The sequence below is a fragment of the Cnephaeus nilssonii genome (assembly GCF_951640355.1).
Source record: "Cnephaeus nilssonii genome assembly, chromosome: 2".
NCBI classification, from domain to species: Eukaryota; Metazoa; Chordata; class Mammalia; order Chiroptera; family Vespertilionidae; genus Cnephaeus; species Cnephaeus nilssonii.
In genome coordinates, this window is record NC_137073.1 from 107,152,778 (window position 1) to 107,164,197 (window position 11,420).

Here is an 11,420-nt window from a genome sequence, read left to right on the forward strand (position 1 = left end):
TGCACAGGGCAGTACTCTGAGGACACACACTGTCCATGCCCCCATTAGATAAGGTTGGAGGTAAGCAGTCAGGTGAGGAGTCTCACTTCATTGGACAATTAAAGGAAGTGCTAGAATGGGAACTGATTTACTCAGAGCCTAACTCGTGAAGGAAATGGAGGCACACTCCTGGTAGATGTGAGCATCAACCCAGGTAAAAGGAGCTTTTCAGAGATTTCACAGCACCACTCTGAGGACATTTAGTATAGATGAGCTAGATAGTACATATACACTGAGTGACCAGATTATTATGATCTCTGAACGCATAATAATCTGGCCATTCAGTGTATATCCTATATAATAAAAGGCTAATATGCAAATTGTCCCCTCGACCAGGAGTTCGACCAGCAGGCAGGCCGGCCAACTGCCCATGTCCCCTCCCCCTGGCCAGGCTGGTCGGACTCCACCCATGCATGAATTCATGCACCAGGCCTCTAATATATGTATACTGAGTGGCCAGATTATTATGTATTCAGAGATCATAATAATCTGGCCACTCAGTGTATATCAATATGTAAATTTGTTTAAAAAGATGCCCAATAAGAACAATAAAATATTGAGAATGCTATGCTGCCTGTACTCTCTCTACAGGCCAATGATGGTCACTGGTATCACATGTCCCTTTGCTAAGAACAACATATGCTCATCATGGCCAATGTTATTGAATTCTTACCATGTGGTAGCCTTTTAAAAGCCTCACAACAATTCCTAGTGGTAGTTTCCTACTATCTTCCTTCTTTTACAGATGAGGAAATTGAAACTTAGCAATATTAACTCTTCTAGGATCACACAACCAGCAGGGGCAGTCTTGATTCTGAACCGGCTGTCCCAACTTCAGAATTTATGCTTCTACCCATGATATATGGTATCTCCTTCGGGTGAAAAATTGGTGAAACATGCAAGCAGATGAAAGTGAATGAGTGGGTCTGAATTATTTTTGTGGAAATATTTAAGGAACTAGTTGACTGCCATGATTCAGGAGGTGGGAGATAGAAGTTCAGGGCCCTAGAAGCTAAAGATCTCTTCCAGAGTCTTTTATTTACAGCTGGGAAAATAAGTTGCATTGCCAAGGACTCTTCATTCCTTCACTTTTCCAGAGCTAAACAGGCAACTTTTATTCATTTGATTCCCACAAGGCTAGAATGGACCAAACTTTTTGTTATTCCATATTACTTGTCATTTTGCCAAGTCCCACCTAATCTGTTGCTCATTCTGTGTTGGCCTTGTCTGAGTATTGTCTACTGGGGTAAGATGTGGAGTGGGAATAATGTACTTTATCACTGAGTTGTCCTTACGCCTTCTCAGAAGAGTGTCATCTGTGATTGTTTTTCTCGGTGGATACCCCAGTTGTTTTTAAACTCAGGACCCCCATTTATTTCCCCTATCACATTCAATATAGTTCTTGTCACTGGTTCTGGAGAGGTGTTGGCCCCTTCTTGATCATATACTTCCTGTTTAGCTATGATGAAATTATTGCTTACATTTCCTACTCAAGTCCTGAAACTTAGATTTAATCTATTAGCACAACGTGCACATTTCCTGTTTGTTCTTCTCCTTAAATCAACCCGTATACATTTAGCCTTTGCCCAATGGGGAGGGTGACATCTACCCCAGCTAAACATGGGTGCTTTTATTTTCATTTCCTTATCCACCCATGGTTTCAAAACAGATTTGGTCTGGACTTCTACTCTAAGCTAGGTAATATATCAAAATGTCATTCATCTTTGAATTCCACATGTTTCAAACCCTACTTACTTAATAAATATTTGTTAAATAAATGGATGAATTTAAAATGGCTTAAAGATTAGATTTTCTAAAAAATTTTTATTTAAAAATAGATTTTTATTGATTTCAAAGAGGGAGAGAGAGAGAAGGAGATATAGACATCAATGATGAGAGAGCATCATTGATCGGCTGCCTCCTGCACGCTCCCTACTGGGGATCAAGCCCACAACCTGGGCATGTGCCCTGATCAGGAATTGAATGTGTGACCTCCTGGCTCATAGGTCGATGCTCAACCACTGAGCAACACCGGCTGGGCAAGATTAGATTCTTTAGGTAAAGAACTTCATAATTAGACACCAGTGGCGACTTTCCTGTAATTCTGTGTTTTGTGGCATCTTGAAGGTTTACCCTGGTGCTGCATCCCCTGTATTTTCTGATGTCGATTTGCACAGGCGTGTATTGTGCAGTGGAGTCTGGGTGGTAATGTTTGGCAAATAGGAGGGAGCTTTCATTTGCTTTCAGTGATTCAAACATGTTTCCATAACAACTGTTTTGTTTGTTTCCTTGGTTTATTTTTAGTAATATACATTTTTTTGAAGCTTGATCAGAGACCAGGCAGTCACATCTTGCATACTTGAATTTTTATACAGCTCCTCTTTTAGTTCATACTATTTGGTCATTTTTCTGCACAAGTGGCAGAGCCAGCTTTAAAATTATCTAGAAGTGTGAGGGTCAATTTTGAATAGGTAATTAGGAGGTGCTACCAACAGTAGTAGAACTAAATCCCATGAATTTCACTATTTTTGAAACCTTTGAGTAATAATCAGGGGAAAAGTCAGCCAACATAATTGACTAAAATGGTTAAAGAATTTTGATTCAAATGTGCAATTTATATGTACAGTTTGAGATCTAAAATTAATATACTAAGGTTGAAAATTCTCTGTAGCAATTACTTGACTGCCTTATCTTTCCTTGATTAGAATCTCTTAGACAGTTATATGAAGGAACTTAGTGTTCCTTTGGTGTATTTTCAGGATTTATTTGTCCAATGTTTATTTTTGTACAATCATTAATTATGAATTATAAAGATGACAGGCATGTTTTATCAGTGGCTACTGATGGAGAGGCATCCTGGGTCTGTCCCAGACATGATCTCAATTGTCTTCTACTTCTCTATGCTAACCTTGGACAGGAAGAAAGTCTGGGATTTTTTAACGGTTCCAATATATACGTTTTATGCTGGTAGGAGTAGAGAGAATGTTGGCCTGCGACTCCAGAAACATGGCTTTTAGATTCTCCTTTATACCAATAAGCTATGTGATGTTTAGAAAATCTTTTGTTGTTGTTGTTGTAGATCTTCATTTCTTTACCTGTTAAGATAAAAGAAAGACCGAACTAAAGATTGAATTCTCATGATGCTTCTAGCACAGCCATACTATGAGATTGATCTGTTTTATTTATATCCCTGAGTCTGGAAAGATATTATCTTCTTGAGCAATGGAAAATTGAGCTACTCTTTCAGTAGCAAAAGTGAACCCACGGCTGTTCTTGGCCTTTAATCCAATCAGGAAACCCTGGATTCTGCCTCCTGGGAGTATTAAAGATAAAGTAGCTAATAATGAGGCAATGACCAAAGCAGTGTGATTAATGGTCAATTGCTAAGTAGCAGGTGATATGCAATTCTCAGGTATTATTTTATTCTCATCACAGTCCTGGGAGGTTAAAATTTACATGTGAGAAAATTGAGGGCAAATGAATTGAACAATTTGCTGAAGATTCTGAGTGTGGCAAATTTCCAAACCAGGATTCAAAGCCAGGTTCTGCTTCAGTCCAAACGCCAGTTTTGATCTCAAGCTCCAGGGCCTCCATCTGCAAAACTCACTCTTCTTCCTTTAAACAAATACGTATTGCATTGGGCACTGCTCTAGAACAGATGACTGGGATTGAAAACAAACAGACAAAGCCTTCCTTCATGGAGCTCACATCCTAGCAAGGGCAGATAGCACCGGTAGATGTCATAAATGAGTGAGTTACATGGTGTTTCAACCAATGCGAAGTGTTATGGAAAAAGCAAAAGCAAGGCTGGATGAAGGGACTTGGAGATGTGTGTGAATGGAGGGGGCTGGGCTGCAGCTTTAAGTTGAATGGTCCGGGCGGGCTTCATTGGGATGATCATTTTTGATGAAGGATTTGAGGGAGGAGAGGAAATCAGTTACGTGAATATCTGGAAGCAGATCATTCCAGGCAGCGAGAACAGCAAGGCCCTAGTGGGGTGGGGAGTGTGCCTGATTTTAGCAACTCAGTTATTTCCGACAGAGTAAATAGCCACAATAAAGAGAACATTGAGAACCTAATTTAGACCCTTCCACTCCTTCTCATGGTTTTATTTATTTGTTTTATAAGCAGGTTGACTTCTTTCTTCTTATCAGTATGTTCCATCCTGCTTACCCATCTGTCGACTTGAAAAGTTTGTTTCTCACAAAAGGCTTTTCAGTCCTCATTCCACTTTGCTCCAGCTCAGCGTTTCTCAAGCTTCCTGATCTCCAGACTCTTTTATACCCATAAGAGCTACTGAGGACTCAGAGTTGTTTATGTGGGTTATACTTTTTAACATATAATGTATTAGAAATTAAAACAGAACATGTATTTATTAATTTGTTTAAAATAAGAAACTTGTTGCATGTTAACACAAATTACATGCTTTTCTGAAAAAATAACTATTTTCCAGGTACCCTCCCTAATAGTGGGAATAGTGCAATTCTCAGGCATTATTTTATTCTCACCACAGTCCAGTGAGGTTAAATTTTACATGTGAGAAAACTGAGAGCAAGCGAATTTAACAATTTGCTGGCGATTATGAGTCTGCCAAACAGTGGGAATTATTTTCCTTTTTTTTTTTGCAAACCTCCTTAATGGTTGGGTCAATAGAAGACAAAGGTATTCTTTTTTTTAAAAAAATATATTTTATTGATTTTTTTACAGAGAGGAAGGGAGAGGGACAGAGAGTTAGAAACATCGATGAGAGAGAAACATCGATCAGCTGCCTCCCGCAACCCCCTATTGGGTATGTGCCCGCAACCAAGGCACATGCCCTTGATCGGAATCGAACCTGGGACCCTTGAGTCCTCAGGCTGACGCTCCATCCACCGAGCCAAACCGGTTAGGGCGACAACGGTATTCTCATAGCTGATTCTGTATTTAATTTCTTACAATATGTTGTTTCTGTTGAAGCTTCTGAAGAGAATCTGAATATGGGTTGACCCTGTGATTGTGGTTAATACAGGACTACCGGCATGGCCACGCCTGTTAATCTGTGCATTGTCAGATGGACAGGGATGGAAGGGGCTAAAGCATGAACAATGGAATGCTCTGGGCAGTTTAGTGGGCCTTATTGAACCCATGCTGTCATGCCCAGTGTTTAACCTACTGACTAAGACCTCGGGTGGCTTCCTAAATTACCTGAAAACATAACTCAAATTGCTTACACTGACTCACAAGACTCTTCACAGCCTGGCCTCTGTGGACCTCTTTGACCTTGTCTACCATCATTTCCCCTCGTTCACTGTGGTGCCTCACAGTGACAGCGTTTCAGTTCCAGAAGGTGCTTGGGTGCTCAGTTTAATTGGTGATGGCCTGTCAGGTAGGCTTCCTAATCAGTTGCTTAGGGTACAGCCAAGATACAGACTCCAAAGAAAATTTTGGAAAGAATTTATTTAATAAAAACAATGAAATTGTGAGAAAAAGAAAATACTTCTGGATTTTAAAAACCACCTATTTAATCCATAACTTTTTATGGTACACCTACTATGTGTCATGCATCATTTTATGCATCTGAGTCATGTCAGTGAACAAAACAAAAATTTCTACTCTTGTGGACCTTAGATTCCCTGCATGCGAGGCATACAATAAGCAATAGACAGAATAAGGAAGGCCAGCAGTGCTGGGAACATGTAGTAAATGCTATGAAAAAAAAAAGCAGAGGAAAAGTGGTTGAAAAAGAGGGGCACAGATGGGAAAAAGGAGATGACATTGGAGCAAAGACCGGGAGGAGGTGGAAAATTATCCATTCAGATAACAGAGGGGAAAGGGTCTCAGAGCGGAGGTCCTCAAGCTGCTAGAGTTTGGAGGAAATGAAGGAGGCCAGGCCAGTGTAACTGGAGGAGAGGAAGTAAGCAGCGTGTTCAGCAAGGCAATCCTGTGTGTCCGTGAGTGTGCGCATGTGTGTCTGCGTGTGTGCATGTGTGTCTTTGGGTGTGTGCATGGAGGGCCATCTAGTTTAGATTTACATGTATATCTCAAATATCATTTATGGAGAGGGGAACCATATTATATTGAAAATTCCAGTTTTCCCTGACTCCTGTGTTCTTCGAAATTAGTTTTAGGGATAAGTTATTAATTTGTAAAAACTTATTGTAAAGTGGTTTGAAATGTGTGCTTGCAGAAATCGAAGAGTCAAGTGAAAGAGGTTTCACCTGAAGTTGTAATGAAAACATTTGTTTCCTGCTTGCACGGCAGGGCAGTGAGGATTGGAAGGACGATTTGACCTCTATAACCTCCCCTGCCTCCTCTGCCTCACTGAAATGGGGAAGGACTCTGCTGGAGTCTCAGGCTCCAGCCCAGGGGACCGCTGGTTGGGGGCGGCGGGGGGGGGGGGGGGGTGTGGGGGGCTGTCCTCCAACGCAGGAAGCAGCTGCCGAGTCTGGTGAGGGTTTCTGCCTTCCATTCTCCATGTGCGGGGCAGACAGGAGAGTAGAAATGCTGAGCGCTACGTTGAAGAGGATGTAAATGCTCCACAGGACACCTGAGCAGCGGCTTTAGCATCACCTGGAAACCTGAAGAACTGCAGACTCTCAGGGCTGGGTGCTGGCAGCACAGAGCTTCTGTGATGCGTGAGGCCTCTGCCCTTCCTTCTCCAAAAGAGGATCTTGACCGTGGCTGTCCATGAGACTCCCTGGGGGATTTAGAAAAGCAGAACAGAAGAAACAGTGCTGCCACGGCCTCTGGACCAGAGATTCTGATTGAATTAGTCTAGGGATAGGCCCAGGGCAAGGGCAACAGTGTGTTTTACCTCTCCCTGAGTCAGTCGAATGTGCAGAATCCCTGTGGTAGGACGGATTGCTCATCTCAACCCTACTGACATTTTGAACCTGGCAATTCTGCGTCGTCGGGGACTGTCCTGTGCATTACAGGCTATTTAGCCACATCCCCAGCCTTTCTCTATTAGATGCCCATAGAACCCCTGCCCCCACTGGTGACAGTCCAAAACGTCTCAGGTGCTGGCAAATGTCCCCGGGGGAGCACAGATGTCCCAGTTGGGAACTATAGCTCTCCGGCAGCGGTTTGCAGCCAGTGTGCAGCAAGAATGTTTGAAACATGCAACACCTGACTACTTAGTCAGGGGCACTGACCTCTTCTCCCTTAGACTGTCAAATAAAAAGAAAAATGACAATAGCCAACACAACCATAGCTGTCCAGTGTGAATGAATCAAAATTATACCTTTTTTTTTTTTTTTTGTCAGACCAGCAAAAAAACATGTTTTGGTGTTCCGCAGAATTTTAGGAATTAGTTTATGTGTGCCATAAGATAAAAAGGTTGAAAATCACTGCTCTATAGCAACAATTCTCAAAATTTACTGCAGAACTCCCCAATGGAAGGGTCATGCTAACCACATGTGTAATTTAAAAATTTTTAGTAGCCACATTCAAATAAGCAAATTAAGACAGGTGAAACTAAGTTGAATAATGTAGCTAACTTAACCCAATATATCCAAAATAGTATTTCAACTGACATTCGATATAAAAATTATTAATAAGGTATTTTACATTCCTTTTTTGAAGTACTTGAAATCTGGAGTGTGATCTACACTTACAGTGAACTTCGATTCAGACCAGACAAGTTTGAGTGCTTAGTAGCCACATGTGGTCAGTGGCTTCTGCATTAGGGTTTAGAAGCCATTGGAACCACCCCGGGGCCTCACCCAGAGCTTCTGGCTGAGTGCGTCTGGGACGTTGTATTTCTAACAAGTTTCCAGTAGTGCTGCAGCTGCTGTTCTGGTGACCTCACTCTGAGAGCCACTGACGTAGAGAAACCCTAACCTCTGTAATTCACAGATGTGGTTTGTGGACAAGCAGCAGACCTCAGAGTCTTGCAAGAAGATCATAATCCCAGATCCCACCCTGGGCCTATTAAACTGGAACCTGCATTGTAATAAGCATGTTAAAAGTTAGAATGGGAGACTTGCTGGGTAAAACCTCCCCTCTTCTCTCTAGCTTGGTGGTCTGTTTGTCTCCTTCTTAGAGCTTATCTCAGTTCTTTTTCTCTATTTTTCCCATTTGACTCAACAATGTAGGGTTTTGTTTTTTCTTTTTTCCCTGTTACGCATTCTTTACTCAAGGCCTCGTCCAATGTGTTGAACATAATTGGCACGTAAATACCTATGAAATTAATCCTATCTAATAAAGAGGGAATATGCTAATTTACCATCACACCCTCACAAAGATGGTGGTGCCCACAGCCAATAAGGAGGGAATATGCTAGTTGACTGCCACACCCTCAAAAGATGGCCACAAGATGGTGGTGCCTAGTCCCCTCAGCCCTGCCGGGGAGGCAGGCACATGGCATGTCCGGGCCCGCCCCCAGGCGGGTCCGGCCGCTCCTCGCGCCTGCCTACGGAGTCCCCCAGTCTCCTCAGTCTCCCAGCCGCCCAGGGCTGGCCTGAGGCACAGGAAAGCCTCGGATGGCAGCTGCCCAGCTGCCCAGGGCTGCCCGAGGCTTGCGCTGCTGGCAGTGGCAGCAGCAGAGGTGTGATGGGGGTGTTGCCTTCCCCTGATCACCGGGTTGCCTCCTGCCCCTGAGGGCTCCCGGACTGTGAGAGCGGGCAGGCCGGGCTGAGGGTTGCCCCCATCACACCTCTGGGGTGACCTCTAGTGATCCTATAAGAGGAGAGAAGGCTGGGGACAATGGTTAGGTCCATATTTTTGGTTTTAGACATTTAAGTACATGTGTTTGGCGATGAGTTGAACATGGGGAATCAGAAGCTGGATGTGTGGCTCCTGCTGGCCTGGAAGGTGGATGGTGCTTCCCATGAATTGCACCTGTGCTCCCCCCTCCACCCCCCAGCCCCGCCACCCCGAGTGTGGGTGACTCATCTTGAAAGAATTGCCTCGTGAGGAGCTTGTCAGATTCTTCTTCCTGCTAGGTGAGGACACATTCTCTTCCTTTCAGAGGAGGGAAATGCTCTGCCTGTGTGTGACATCACAGAGCACCCAGGAGGTGTCCCTTGCTTCAGGACTGTGAGGTGCCAGTGAGCCAGTGACCACACGTGCTTCTTCACACACCCGTGGCCAGTGACGTTCCAGAGGCATCACGCTTCAGCTGACTCAGCTTGCAATCACCAGAGACGCGATGACAGAGTGGAAACTTGCTTTCCAAAGGGAGTTACTGATGTTACAATGTCTAGCTAAATTGTGTATGTTTTTTTTACATATAAAAATAGCCTCTTGACCTTTGGATCAGTTTCACTTTTTTTCTTATGCTTTTAAAGACGGAAAATTGTTTCTCCATACTTTTGGGAAAAGACAGTGAAATCCTTTTTCTCTTCTGAATTTAGGGTTAAGTATGAGTTAACCAATGGGTTTGTTAACTGTATATCTTAATGTTCATAGACAACTTGTGGGCAGACAGATGGAGAGATGAAGTAATTCAGTGGTTACTTTCACAGGAGGGCAAAAGTTAGAGGGAAAAAAAAACACCAGAAATGAACAATTTCATAACATTCTTTGCAATCTTATTCATTGCTCCTTTTCTCACTTATGTCAGGCTTTTGAAAACATTGAAACTATGTAAGAGTGAAATGTCTATTCTCTGTTCTTTGAGAGGATTTAAATGAAAACAATGACATTAACTGAATTAATGAGCTTGATTATTAGGGTAGTGGTTGCCTAGCGGGGAAGCAGGAGTGACACAGAGTGACACAGCCGCTGAGAGGACGTTGCATCTTTAACCTCACTGTCATCTATAGGTGTCCTACACGGCTTTGTAGTTGAAGGGTGTATACTTTTTTTATTTTTTTTAAAATATATTTTATTGACTTTTTACAGAGAGGAAGGGAGAGGGATAGAGAGTTAGAAACACCGATGAGAGAGAAACATCGATCAGCTGCCTCCTGCACACCCCCTACTGGGGATGTGCCCGCAACCAAGGTACATGCCCTTGACCGGAATCAAACCTGGGACCCTTCAGTCCGCAGGCTGACGCTCTATCCACTGAGCCAAACCGGTCAGGGCGGGTGTATACTTTTAAGACCATCTGATTTATTATTTGTTTTCAATTTTAAGCAATTTCTCTTTTAAATCTGAAAGGGGTCAAGGGAGGAGTTTGGTGCCATGTAATCACCGGTACATATTGAGTGAATGCTTCAAAGGAGAGTCTACTCTAAGATTATGATGAAAAGAACAACTTCATCTCTGAAACTTCTGTCAGGAGTGGGAAAGTGTAAATGCGATTGACATCAGTTTGGTCCATGATACAGCAGGTTTGGAAATAGGCCATTACTCCAGCCTTCCTCATGGCTTAGTGGGAATACCTTTGGTTATGAAGATTCTGGTACCTGTTACCTGATGCACCTCTAACAATTAGAGGATAAATAATTCTGCTCCACTGCCTTTTGCTCTGGCAACCATAGTGTAGCCACTCATCCTTGGGTAAGTGGGAAAATTCACTGGTACTTAAGCAGTGAGCATAAATGTTCTGTTAGTCAGCAATGGCCTAGCTGGCTTCAGGGATAGAGTAACTTCAGGGATGGAGTAGCTTCAGGGATGGAGTACTGTGCTTGAACAAGGGATGGTGGTTGTGTTGGGGAAACAGAAGATGAAAATGAAGGGAGCCCTAAATAATTACAAAGCAGGAAGGTTACCACACTATTTACAAAGGGCATTTGGAGAGGAGAAATACAGACTAAATTGAAACAAGGGCTAACACGAGCCACGGTTTGCCGCTCTGTTGACTAATGAGTTTGCCGACCACTGCCTTAGGGAAAAACACTTAAAAAACATTTTAATAATGTACTAATGTCTTTAATCTGAAGTCAAAACTTCTGGGTAAGAGTAATGCCTTACGCAGTGGTCGGCAAACTTATTAGTCAACAGAGCCGCAGTTTGCCGACCACTGGCTTAGGCCCACTCCCTGTGAAGTCAGACATCCTTAGCGCTGCCACAGAGGTGGGAGAGGCTCCTGCCATAGCCACTGTGCTTGCTCCCCCTGTGGGAGCACACTGACTACCAGGGGGCAGCTCCTGCATTGAACATCTGCCCCCTGCTGGTCAGTGTGGGTCATAGCAACTGGTCGTTCTGCTGTTGGGCTGAAACTGGCTCTCTGACATCCCCTGAGGGGTCCCAGATTGCGAGAGGGTGAAGGCCAGGCTGAGGAACCCCACCGGTGCACGATCTGGGCCAGGGAGGGACGCGGGTGGTTGGCCAGCTGGGGAAGGACTGAGGGAGGACTCCAGGACGTGTCTGGCCCATCTCGCTCAGTTCCAGTTTGCTGGACCCCAGCAGCAAGCTAACCTACTGGTTGGAGCGTCTGCCCCCTGGTGGTCAGTGCACGTCATAGTGACTGGTTGACCAGTCAACTGTCTGCTCCCTGGTGGTCAGTGCAT